The sequence below is a fragment of the Camponotus floridanus genome, unplaced genomic scaffold (assembly GCF_003227725.1).
Source record: "Camponotus floridanus strain SB8 unplaced genomic scaffold, Cflo_v7.5 scaffold110, whole genome shotgun sequence".
Lineage (NCBI taxonomy): Eukaryota > Metazoa > Arthropoda > Insecta > Hymenoptera > Formicidae > Camponotus > Camponotus floridanus.
The window spans coordinates 501,377-515,579 of record NW_020229227.1 but is presented as its reverse complement, the minus strand read 5'-3'; positions in this window follow the sequence as shown (position 1 = coordinate 515,579).

The window sequence follows — 14,203 nt, the reverse complement described above, 5'->3', positions numbered from 1 at the left end:
ATAGATCAGCAAATATCCCCTCCATTGCACATGATCAAAAATATAAAAGATTGAGATGTTTGACGATCGACATCAGTTTGCGATCGGATCTTGTCATCATGACTGCGCCAACGTTTGTGGATCTGCAAGGATTTATCGTTAGGAAAAATTTTGTCGTGAAGGAAGCTGCGGTTTTGAGAAAAGGATCCGTACTTTCTCAGTACATTTTTACATGTCCGGTACCATGGTAGACGCTCACAAAATCTGAGAGATGTGATGTTTTATGGCTGATTAAAAACCACCATGGATTATCGTGGAATGATGGATACGTTTCATATTAGAAGTCGAAACGTTTAATCACAACGGCGCACAGTGGATCAAACTACGTAAAAATGCGGACATAAGCTCAAAAAATTTTTTTTTTAAATCCAGTTTTTAATTGCAAATTTGATTACTTCAAATATCATAGAAATTGTATATAATTCTCATTTTGAAATATATTGTTACAATCGGTGCGTAAAATGACTTGGAACATTACGAATTTCATGATTCTGTGTTTCCATCAATTTAGTTGTCTACTTTCAAGGCAATATAGTTTTTTCTACTTACTATATTAACATACTAATTTTTATACATCGAATGGACTATTCTTTTACTTGAAAAAAGTCCATATCCGAATAAAAAAATAATATAATTTAAGGTTTGATAACCAATTTTATTGTGTTTCGAAGAAAATTCCGATAACTAAATTATAAAATAACTTTTAAAAAAAATCTTATAATATCTTAAACTTTGACTTGTCAGATTTGATTAAAGGGATGTTCTACTTCATGAAATGATATGTTTTAGCTGCTCCCATCTGCTACCTTGAGAGATATATTACAAAAAGAGAGAGGACACCTCGAGAAAATCTCGACATGTACATGTCTTGCATTGTTAATATTAATAAGTGCCACTGAAAATATTAAAAATTATTTAACAATATTGTCATTGTAGATTTATTAATTAATTATTTTTTTAAATGTAATATTTACGGTTATTTAACGTTAGTATTGATAGAAATTTTGAATTAATGCGTAACCAAAGTGAAATTGGAAAAATAGCGAACATCGCACTTGTAAAGATAAAATGTAATAGTTAAAGTGAAATAATTATGCAAGCATAATCATGAAGTGTGTACCTTATCAATAAATAATTGTTGTATGCAATATTTTGTATTAAACAACAATAAGCGCTGCTACCACCGGGATTAGTATTACCCAATATGCATCACGAGGAGGTTCCACGGTCGGATTTTGCATACTTTTGTGTGTGTGTGTGTGTGTGTGTGTGAGTGCGTGCGCGCGCGCGCGCGCGTGCACGCGTGTATTGTGTTTCTGTGTCACAGCAGAGATAAGGACCCCACGGTTCGTCACTCCGGTAGTATTTAATTACTCCAAACCCTCTCTGCTGTGCGTTCATATATTTGTGTTTTGTGTTTGGTATGTGTGTGTTGTACGTGTTGTGTGTGTTTATACCAACATTTCCAATGTTTCGGGAAACATGTCTTGTTTTTTCTGTTCCCTTTTTTTGGGTCTTAAATTGGAAATTACGGGATCAGATGAAATTAATAGTTGATGTAAAATGTTTTCATTAGTTTTCACTCTATCCATTTTACGTGAATGCATTTTTCTGTATTCTCGAAACTCCTTATTTCGCGCTTCACTTGCCTTTTCTGATAAGTGTCCAATCGGAATCGAAAAATTGGAAATTATTGCCTCTTCGTGGATTAACAATTTATGCACGGAAGCTGTCATATAATATCATCCATAGTTTTTAACAAATTCTTTGGCGGTTTCGAGAGTAAATAAGCCAAATTTTTTTGTGTTTATTACTTCTCCGCATGAGATCGCCTGCAATATTATAGAAAACCTTCTTATTAAGGATTCGTCTAACTTTGTGATTTTAGCAGTTGTGTGTATATTAGAAAAGAATCGCCTGGCTGTGTTCCCATCATTAGTAGACCCTGATCCTTGTTTTACAATATCAAGAAGCAATCCTAATTCTTTTCTAAATTCTTGCTGTATCCTTCTTTTATTATCTTCTCGTTGCTTTTTTAAAACAGGATCTCGTACACTCCATTTTTTAAAGAGCAAATTATATGAAACATGGAGTAAAAATTCCATGCAGCGAATTCTTGCGTGAAGACTAGATATCCCGTAATTATATGCATTGATATCAATATTCCTATTAAGTATTTTGTTAATATCGTTCATTTCAGAAGGTTTTGCCCCACAAAGATAACACGTGGAACAAGATAATGCTACGTCTGATAAAGCAACGCATACTTTACCATCAATCATGGTGAACAACATTTCATAATTTATATTAATATTGCCGCATTTTGTCGGCAATAAGTCTGTTATTTGGTTTTGCATTCTTTCGTATTCTTTTTTTGTAATTTCCTCATTTTCGTGAATAAATTCGAATTTTATTGGACGACAATAACGAGTTGAGGACGGATTTGGATTTGTCCACACAACGTCACAGTTATTCATTAATTTAATTGGAACAAAACTGGTCATGACAATGGCATCATCCGTAACATCTTCATTAAAAAATTTTTGTTTGTAAGTGCTTTGACTAGAAGCTCCATTAAAGCCCCACTTGCAAATTAATTTCAAATTTAATGGTCTGTCTAAATTTTGTTCACAGACTGTAAGTAGTCTCACTCGTGAGATCTAAAATTGCTTGTAAGTTAATTGAAGCAATCGTCTCAGTTATTGTCGTATTATTTTTTGGTGGATAACATGCTAATTTTGCTTGTTGAATTTTATAATAGGACACATATTGATTTGTGCCACTTTCGATACCATGTTTCTCTCAAAAGTATGTATTGTGACTTTGATAGATTTAGACTGAGAAATAAAGCTAAACATTTCTCTTTGGAGTATAAAGAAATTTCTATTCGATTTTCACAAAAATCTCTCACTCTTTTAGCTTCATTTGGATTTTTTATAAGATAATCCAATATTTTTGTCATGTCTATTGAGCCATCACTTAATTTTTGTTTCGCGGCATAAGGAAGGACTTCTGTTGGATTAGATTCACGCAAATCTTCAGTTCACCTCCGTTTATGTCTTTCAGTAACTTCATTAAAAGATTTATTACATAATAAGGAAGCAGTGCGCGCAGACTTGTATGAACATTCAGGTTGTTTGACATTATCTGGAATTAGAAATTCTTTATTAAGCCACGAATTATTATTCTTTTCGAAACGTTCTAATATTCTACGTGATTTATTCCGTCTTGTAGAAGCGTTGAAACAAAATGATCGTAAATATGTTTTGATTTTTTCGGCATTTTCAGATTCTGATAAATTAATATTTAATTTTTGAACGATGAAATCGAACAATTGTTCTGTATAAGTTATAGTAGAATGTAAATTTCTTAAGAAAAAGAATAAATCTTTATTTGTTAATGTCGCCATCAGTATTCAGAAAGAAATCTGGATATCGATCAAACATAAAATTGCAGAAAAGATTTGTACCTTATATAATATAAATTATTAATTTATAATATAATATAAATTTATATAATTAAAATATAAACCAGATGACAAACGAAAATAATCAGATAATACTCAACAGAGCAGTGAATCGTCTATCTCTTTCGATTATATAATTTAGCGAATAAAATTCACTATCGAGAAAACAATCTATAAGCGTGCCACCTAGCAATTGTTACATGAATTATACTACTAAACATTTATTCATTATACTACTAACATTTTATTTATACTACTAAACATTTATCGCTAGGTGACACGCTTATAGATTATTTTCTCGATAGTGAATTTTATTCACTAAATTATATAATCGAAAGCGGTAGACGATTCACTGCTCTGTTGAGTATTTCCATCTGATTATTTTCATTTGTCATCTGGTTTATATTTTAATTATATAAATTTATATTATATTATAAATTAATAATTTATATTATATAAGGTACAAATCTTTTCTGCACTTTTATTTTTTATCGATATCCAGATTTCTTTCTGATTACTGATGGCGACATTAACAAATAAAGATTTATTCTTTTTCTTAAGAAATTTACATTCTACTATAACTTATACAGAACAATTGTTCGATTTCGTCGTTCAAAAATTAAATATTAATTTATCAAAATCTGAACATTCGGAAAAAATAAAAAAATATTTACGATCATTTCGTTTCAACGCTTCTACAAGACGGAATAAATCACGTAGAATATTAGAACGTTTCGAAAAGAATAATAATTCGTGGCTTAATAAAGAATTTCAAATTCCAGATAATGTCAAACAACCTGAATGTTCATACAAGTCTGCGCGCACTACTTCCTTATTATGTAATAAATCTTTTAATGAAGTTACTGAAAGACATAAACGGAGGCGAACTGAAGATTTGCGAGAATCTAATCCAACAGAAATCCTTCTTTATGCCGCAAAACAAAAATTATTAAGTGATGGCTCCACAGACATGGCAAAAATTTTGGATTATCTTATAAAAAATTCAAATGAAGCTAAAAGAGTGAGAGATTTTTGTGAAAATTGAATAGAAATTTCTTTATACTCCAAAGAGAAATGTTTAGCTTTATTTCTCAGTCTAAATCTATTTAAATCACAATACATACATTTGAGAGAACCATGCATCGAAAGTGGCACAAATCAATATGTGTCCTATTATAAAATTCAACAAGCACATGTTGCACAATTAGCATGTTATCCGTCAAAAAATAAAATGAAAATAACTGAGACGATTGTTTCAATTGAATTACAAGTAGTTTTAGATTTTACGCGAGTGAAAAATTACTTACAATCTGTGAACAAAATTTAGGCAGCCATATAAACTTGAAATTAATTTGCAAATGGAGAATGATGGAATTTTTAATCAAAGCGCTTATAAATAGAAATTTCAAAATAAAAATGTAACGGATGCGGATGATACTATTGACTACTTTTGCTCTTATTAAATTAATAAATGACATGATGTTGTATGAAAATTCAAATCCATCAACATCATATTAAAATCAATGAACTTTGTATTGTCGATGTCGTCCGATAAAAGTCGAATTCGTTCATGAAAATCAATGATTGATTGGTAAAATGTGTGTAGCTTTATAAAATATAAGTATTATCTTGTTCCACATGTTATCTTTGAGGAAAAATCTTCTGAGATGAATGATATCAACAAAGTACTTCATAAGACTATTTATGTCAATGCATATAATTACGGAATATCTTCACGGAAGTCTTCACGCAAGACCGTGCAATCTTCTTGCGTAATATATTGGTTATCAGTAATGTTGACGCGGTATTTATATAAATTTTTAAGAATTGTTGTTTAATACAATATTGCATACAACAATTATTTAAATTGGTTAGGTATACACTTCATAATTGTATGTGCATAATTATTTTCGATCTAGTTGTTATATTTAATTGTTATATCGTTCTTACAAGTGTGATGTCCGCTCTTTCTTATGTTTCGACCCACTGTGCGGCGGTGACGGGTGCAACGGAGGAGGATGATGCGTCATCTCTCATGTACATTAAAGGACACGAAAAACGGCAATGGCTGGCCGATATACTGGACAATGATGCGAGAAACGATGTCATTATCAAAACTTTGCAGACTATGAGGATGTAGCTTCTTTAAATAAGTTAGATGTTAAGAATATTATGCGTTGTGAAAATCATGTAAAAAATTGCGCTTTACAAAATGTATTTAAGATTTATAATTGGTGGTTGAAACATCATGATGATGATTCTTCGAATCCATATTTATAATAAATTGATGTTGCGATATATTTTTATCGTCTTTCTCATTCTCTCCTTTCTTTCCTCATCCCTATCTATGTACGTGCGCAGTATCGTGTTTCCGTACGTGACACACCTGTCACAGATATTGTATTTCGATACTACATTGTGATACATTGTAATACATTTAAATAATTGAATATAATTTTGCGTTTAATTTCCATTCAACTGGCATTGATTTACGTTCGTTTCCGTTCGATGACCGTTCATTTCTGTTCAACGGGCGTTTGATGACCGTTTGACGGTCGTATATTTCCGTTCATTTCTGTTCGACGGTCGTTCGTTTTCGTTCGACGGTCGTTTATTTCCGTTCGATAACCGTTCAACGAGCGTTCGATGACCGTTCATTTCCGTTCGATGATCGTTCAATTACCATTTGATTGGGGTTGACACATTATATCGTGCTAATTTGCATGGGAACATGCATACTTTTGTCTTACAACGCGTTTTTGGTAAAGCGATAATGATATGTCCACCATTTGTCTGCTCGCAAAGTCGCGATATGATATGATATTATATTATATTATATTATACTATGCTGAGTTGCGTGCTAATGCTGAGATGCGTTGCCAATGCTGCATTTCTACTATAAAATCCTATGCCGGGACCTCGTTGCCTTATAATAAAGTTCTAACCGCTGCGCGAGTAAAATGTGAAGAGTGTATCAAATTCAAAAATGGATCATTTAATATCGTTCTATAAGGACTGGAAGACAAAATTACTAGATACATTTTGTATTGTTGTGCTAAACATGACTTTTACTTGGAACGTAAGTAGTGTTTATGAAAAATTGTGAAAAATTTTATAAGCATTTTTTTAAATAAATATTTTTTGTAGTTTCAGGATGAAGTCCAGATACCCGGTTTTATAAATATAAGCCACTTCTCCTACATGTGGAACGACACTCCGGAGAGTCGCCAGATCGAAGATATTTTTGACCTGCGGCGGCTCTTCGGGGAAGAGCCCTACGAAATTGAAGAAGAGGAAGACTGGAATATTGGAGAGGAGCAGGAGAAAGAACAAGAACAGGAGAATGAGGAAAAAGAAGAGGAATGGGTGGAAAGATGTAAGTGTTTTTTTTTAATTTTATTGTGACTAGGTTTTTATTAATTTAATATCTTTTTTCTGTTCTAGGAGCGACTATCTCCCTCAACCCGACGCACTGCCCCCCCCCCCAATTATATATATTTTTAAAATTACATTTTATATTTTATTATATATTATTATTATTATATTTTATATTAATATATTTTATTTTATTATTATATTTTAAAATTTTATTTTTATTATAATCATAATTTTAAGTACATACACACACACACACACACACCCAAATGAATAAAACACACATTCTTAATAAATTGTATATTTTAATTTTAAAAAACTACTACTTATTTGCATGCCTCTCCTTGCATTCCCCTCCCTGCGCTAGTTATAAGTATCGCGATATCGTTCTCTCTTGTGCGTTAATCTTAAGTCTATCTTTCACGATTAGAATTAGTAATCTCTCTCTCGCACGCACTAGTTGTCTATCTCTTTCTCTCGCGCTTAGAATAAGTAATCTCTCACGCTGACATAGAAAAAATGTATAGATTTTTAATAAATAAATTTTATGTTTCAATTTAAAAAATGTGATTATTTACGCGCCTCTCCTTGCGTCCCTATCCCTATAACTCTCTTACGCTAGTTATAAGTATCGCGATATCGTTCTCTCTTGTACACGTGGTCTTCGCGCTATCGTTCTCTCTCTCGCACGCGTCGTCTTTGCGCTATCGTTCTCTCTTTCGCGCGCGCTAATTGCAAGTCTCACGATATTATCGTTGTCTCTCTCGCACGTGTTGTTTTGCGCTATCGTTCTCTCTCTCTTTCATATACTCGTTGCTCACTTACCTTTGCGTCGTCCTTTTCCCACCTATGCGTCGTCCTTGTTCCACGATGACGCCATCCTTGTCGCACTCGTAGCACTATCCTTTTCTCACACGTAGCGCTGTCCTTCTCACACCACCGTCTTCTTTCCGCGGATCCCCCTTCACCGCGCAGACCCCCTCGCCCATCGCTCGCGCTGCTGATCCCTCTTCACTGCGCGGACCCCCTCGTCCATCGCTCGCGCCGCGGATCTCCCTTCACCTCGCGGACCCCCTCGTCCATCACTCACGCCGCGGATGCCCCTTCACTGCGCGGACCCCCTCGTCCATCGCTCGCGCCGCGGATCCCTTTTCACCTCGCGGACCCCCTCATCCATCGCTCGCGCCGCGGTTCCTCCTTCCCCGTGGGTGACGTCACCCACCGCGCGTCGCAGTTCCTCCTTCCCCGCGCGTGACGTCACTCCCCTCGCACCGCAGTTCCCTTCACGCCTCACTCCCCCTGAGAGGACCTGAGTTAGAACTCTTATAGTCTTATTACTTTCCTATTGATCTAGCCTTGGAAAGTGTATCCAATAGATGGCAACTACTTGAGAATCATTGCAGCTTTCCTAAATCTGAATTTATGAACGGTGTTGCAATGATATTGAACTCTACTTTTTTCACGTTCAATCAGGTAATATACCGTCAATCAATCTTTTGGTACTCCTATGTCCCCGATATTAGCAGATATTGTTATGCAAGATATTGTTCTGCAAGAAACCAAAGCTATACAATCCTTGAAATTTACTCCTCCATTTTATTACAGATTCGTTGATGATATAATTTTAGCAGCTCCCATTAATTTTGTCGACCACACTTTTTCAACGTTTAATTCATTTCACCCCAGATTACAGTTTACATTAGAATTAGAATGCAAAAGAAGACTGAATTTTTTAGACACGACCATAATCATTGACAATGATAAAATTATTACAGATTGGTACCATAAAAAGACATATTACGGCAGATATCTAAACTTTTTTTCTTAACATCCGTTATGTCAGAAAAAGGGAACAATTATTAGTCTGGTTGATAGGGTTATCTTATTATCCCATCCTACCTTTCACCAAAAAAATATTCACAATATTATAAATACTGTGACGTGACGCTTTTTAAGCTCCGTCACAGTGACCCCGCCGAGGGGAAACAGCGAGCGCGGGGTCGTCTCTCGCGCCTGAGAGGGAATTTAAATTTGAAATTTGACCGCATATTTAGATTTATTTTAGACAAGTAAGATTCGTGCGATAGCGGGTGCGGCGGTCTGTGCGAGCGTGTGAGATTGTAACCTGTACCGAAGATACCGAAGATACCGCCAGTAAAGTCGGAGGATGGACTAAGGATACCGCACAGCAATAAGGTCACGTATAGAGATCCCGCGCCGCCGCTAGTCGAAGTCCGCGAAATACTAATCCCGAAAAATTTCAGGACGGCAGAAAATCTGGACGACTGACCAACCCAGGCTGCAGACTGGGAAGAAAATTAATTATTGCAGACTCCGGACCACGATAAGGCCTAGCCAGCCTGCGGAGTCCGAGCTGCAAGGAGACACCGTTAAGAAACTACCGTCAGCGTCGGATCGGAACCCCTGCGTAAGGGCAATACCGTCCAACAGCGGAGATTTTGAAGGAGGCGGAGAATCAACCCCGTTTATCCAAAAATCGACGGAATGCGCGGAAGATCGGCGCGGGATCCGAGGGCCTCATGGACGCAGACAAGATTCGTCACTGTTCGGTGAGCCTGTGACCAGTGTACTGCTACCTGGAAAACCGGAGGAGACGATCCCGAGGGAAACCGCCACTAACTAATATTGTAAGCCGCCGCACGAGTAGTCTAGGTATTTTCCGTCCGGGATCAGCTGGCATCACCACTTTTAACTTTAAAGAAAGAGTCGTCGCGGGGCGGCGAGTTTACCGTCTCAATTATCGCGAAAATTATCAAACTTGTACCGCTAATTATCAGACGCCAGCTGCCCTCGGGCGCCGCGGATTTGTCCCTCTCAGGGGGGGGTTCGTGCCGACACACAGTGGGCCAAAATCTCGAAAAGATGGCCAAAATATGAAAGCGTTTTTTGATTTGCATAAAATTTGATATCCTGGGGTTTTTGAGGCCGCTGATTACGAATCTGAAGTCGAAATTGCAAAAAACAAAATGGCGGATTCAATATGGCGGATACATGTATTTTAAATATGTTGAATGTAGTCGAAATTTGATATCCTGGGATTTTTGAGGTCGCTAATTACGAATTTGAACTTAAAGTTGCAAAAAAACAGAATGGCGAATTCAATATGGCGGATACATGTACTTTAAATATGTTTAATGTAATCGAAATTTGATACCTGAGGTTTTCGAGGTCGGTAATAAAGAAAAGAAATATACATATATATACAAAACATATACATATATATACATATATACAAAATATATATTTCGCGTACAATATAAACACATTTTTATTTTATAAACAAAAATCCAATTCAATATCAGAATCGCAATGAATATCAGACTCAGTGTCGGTTCCTGAAGATCCACTATCGAAACTAGTATATCTCTCATCCATAATTGCACCAGGAACTATTGGAGGTTTTTTTAACAGTAGCAAAACTTTGGAAATATATTCATTTTAATAATAATTATTTTAATAATTATTAAATATTAAATAATTATTAAAATAATTATTTTAATAATTATTAAAATAATAGTTTTATTAATTATTAAAATAATTATAATTAATTAATTAATTTTTTTAAGTGATCATTTTATTATTTTTATTTGAAAAAATTGGCAATATATTATAATTTTTTACAATTTTTTAAATATTTTTTATGCATTCGTACAATTTTTTGTTCCAACGTTATAGCATTTTTTTAATTCGACCATTAATCATATGAAAGTTAAAAGTAATTTTTACTTAACTTTTCGACAATACTGTACCTGACTCTTTTATCTAAGATATTTCTTTACAGTACTGTACGATCGTATAATAACAAAAGATCCACAGACAGAACGACTACCTGAATGTCGCGGCATGATCTGTTTATTTTGTGTCGCTAGCGATCGATACCGAAACTCACAGCGCAGAGCGCTCGTACAGAAAATTGTCGCAAAACCAGAAGGGCAGATATGGGCAGCTAAATTTTTTTTTATTCGAAGGAGAGAAATATAAGCTAAAAGATGGTTCTAATAACATCTCGGAATGAGGTGGAATACATAACTATTTGGCTACTTGAAAATTTAATTCTTTCAAAATATATAATTTCTTACTGACTTAAATTCAACTTAAAATCTACTATATATAACACATATAAAAAGATTTTGTTATTATCGTCTTTTGTTATACTTACCTCCAGGAATAGAATCCATTTTGCAGAATTGAATTTGCGCACTTCGTTTTCGAAATAAACGCACAAGACTATAAATATAAAATATTCGTTATTCTTAACGGTCACGTCTGTTCCGTACGAAGGGCAACTTTGAACTGACCTGAAATTTCAGGTATAGGAGATATAATTCTAGGGTTGGCAACATTTAATAGGGAATTTAGTTCTCTTTTAGAAAATGTAATAATATTCTCGAAAATTCGAAATTCTTTTTTTGACTTTTGGCCAGCTTTTCGGGACTTTGGCCCACTGTGCGACAGTCGCGTGTCGTGACGTTTCCGTACCGTTTCGTCTCATACCGTTTAATATTGTACCGTTTCGTTTTTTGTACATACCGTCTCGTTACCGTTACGTTCCGGGCCGAATTTCATGTCACCGCGTGACGGGCAAATTTTGGTCGCTTTGTATCGCGTATCGGAGAAGGCGGGATTTGCGCAGACAATTTCTTGACGAGCCCGGGCTACCGGAATTCAGCAAAGTTTGAATTTGCAAACCGACACAGAGAATCTTCATGTGACATATACAATACCACACCTGACATATACAATAATATTATTGATAAACTTCTGTATGTATGATTTCTATATATAAGAAGGATGAAACATAGGACGAACATTAATGTATCTCACTTTAAATCGCTACCGTCTAAAACATTAGTACATTTTATCAACCATAGAACGTGACTAGACAGATGGAATTTCAATAAATTGTAAGCTGTTTTTTTATATCTTAATATTTTAACATTATTGTTTTTAAATTCAATTTGTTCATAAGTTTTATAATTCGATTAACAATTTATTACATTCAAATTTTAACCGTTAGAATGATATTGATTTTAGATGTAGAATATTATGATATAATGACAATCATTATGGACCTTCTAACAATCGAATTAGATAGGACCAAAGTGTCTTTAAGAGAAAAAATTTTCTTATTCTACATCGCCATCTGCGTTTGCGTTCGGTTTGCGATACCATTATGGATTTTATATTATTAAATTTATAAGATTAGCTTATTTTATCCATGACTAATTAAAAGAATATTGCGCTGAAGAAGGCTTGAATAATTGAACCGAAACGTCCGCTTCTCCCCTCCCCCCATTTTTTGTCGATTTACTGTATTTATATTTGTCAACATGATATAATTACTTATATATATATTTTTTTTGTATAATTGTTTTGTATAATTAAATATTATTTACAGAATAATATTAAATTAATGAAATTGTCATTCACGCTCCTTAAGCCTTTTCTCTATATTTATAATTTAATGGAGCAATGATTATAATTTATTTTGTGTTATTGTATTTATTTTTAAAGAATGTTCAATTCAGCGTCAACACTCTCATGTTCACTCTGCAGTTTCATTTATTGTTCACCTTATAATAGTTTTATGTTTATACAGATTTCGTTTAATCGTCGGTTATTAATAAATAACTATCAAAATTTTCAAAATTCGCATCTCGGCTTCATTGATTTCCTCTGCGCATAACGGTCCAACGTATTTGTTAACCGGACGAAACCGAAGGCAATAAGCGACGATTCTACGCAATTTAGAATAGGATGAATATTTTTTAAATATATCAAAATTACGGGATATGATTGACAGACATGTGTTTGTTTTCATTTCGGACACCTTATTTATCCATACGCTCTCGTTGGGCCATTCGCTTTCATCATTAATTAACCAGGACGGTCGGGTAATCCATGTTCGATTTTGCACGAAAGCATGAGGCAATTGGCCTCTCGATATTGCATCGGCTGGGTTCTCTTCTGATTTAACGTGTCTCCATTCATAGGCATCGGTAAGTTCCTGCACCTCCGCAATTCGATTTGCTACGTAAGTTTTGAGAAGATGTGATGGTGTTTTTAACCAATGCAAGATGATAGTTGAGTCGCACTATAGAATTATTTTGTTAGGTGTGATACCCCACGCATCGTTTGTTTCACGGCATAATCGTGCCAATAATAATGTGCCGCAAAGTTTGAGTCGCGGTGTAATCTTTAACGGCATCACCCGGGACTTGGCGCACAATAATTTAGTAATGACGTGTTTTCTCTCGAGCGTACATATAGACATGCACTGTAGCCATTGTTGCTGGCGTCGCAAAATCCGTGAATTTGAAAATTTTGAAAGTTATTTATTAATAACCGATTAAACGAAATCTGTATAAACATGAAACTATTGTAAGGTGAACAATAAACGAAACTGCAGAGTGAACACGAGAGTGTTGACGCTGAATTGATCATTGGTGCCTCCTGTGAGGTCTCGCACAACAGAAGAAGACGAGGACAAGTACTATTGCCGCACGACAAGGCGCACGGATTTGTTAGCAGAGGAAGAATCGATAGTGATCAAGGAGACTGATCGTAAAACAACGGACTGCATTTACGTGTAAGTCGTTCATCCATCTTCGATCCTAAACGCCTAACAATGTCGGAAAGAGTTAAATTTTTGATACAAAAGCGAACCTCCCTAAAATCTCAAATCATCGAACGTAAACAATCTTCTCGAGAAAGGTAAAATCGATAACGCGACATTAAAACTGCGTATCGCTCGTTTAACAGATTTATACCACGCATTCGAGGATTACAATGATGAGCTCGCGGTATTAGAACCGAACGAGGAGCATCAAAATGAATTTATCATTGTACAAGAACGTTTTTATTCTCTCGCGGGTAAAATCGAAAGATTAAACTCGGCAAATATCTCGGACGCGATCGCCGGCACTTCCAATGACGAACCGCGAAGTGATAACACAGAGATTCTCGCTTCCGTCAAAAAACGAAGGATCAAATTACCTGAGGCGCCGCTGCCGACATTCGAAGGAAAATACGAAAACTGATTGTCATTCAAAAACGCGTTTTGTAGCATGATAGGCTCGCAGACTGACTTATCAGACAAATAATGTAAACAAATTACATTATTTAAAATCTGCATTAATTGATGAAGCGACCAAAATAAGAATTTTCGCGATCGACGGTATAAATTATTCAAACGCATGGAAGTTATTAGAGCGCTCATACGAGGTAAAACGCGTCCTAATATCGCGACATCTTGCATTAATATTAAACATGCCCGCATTAGACAAAGAGACCACGAGCGGC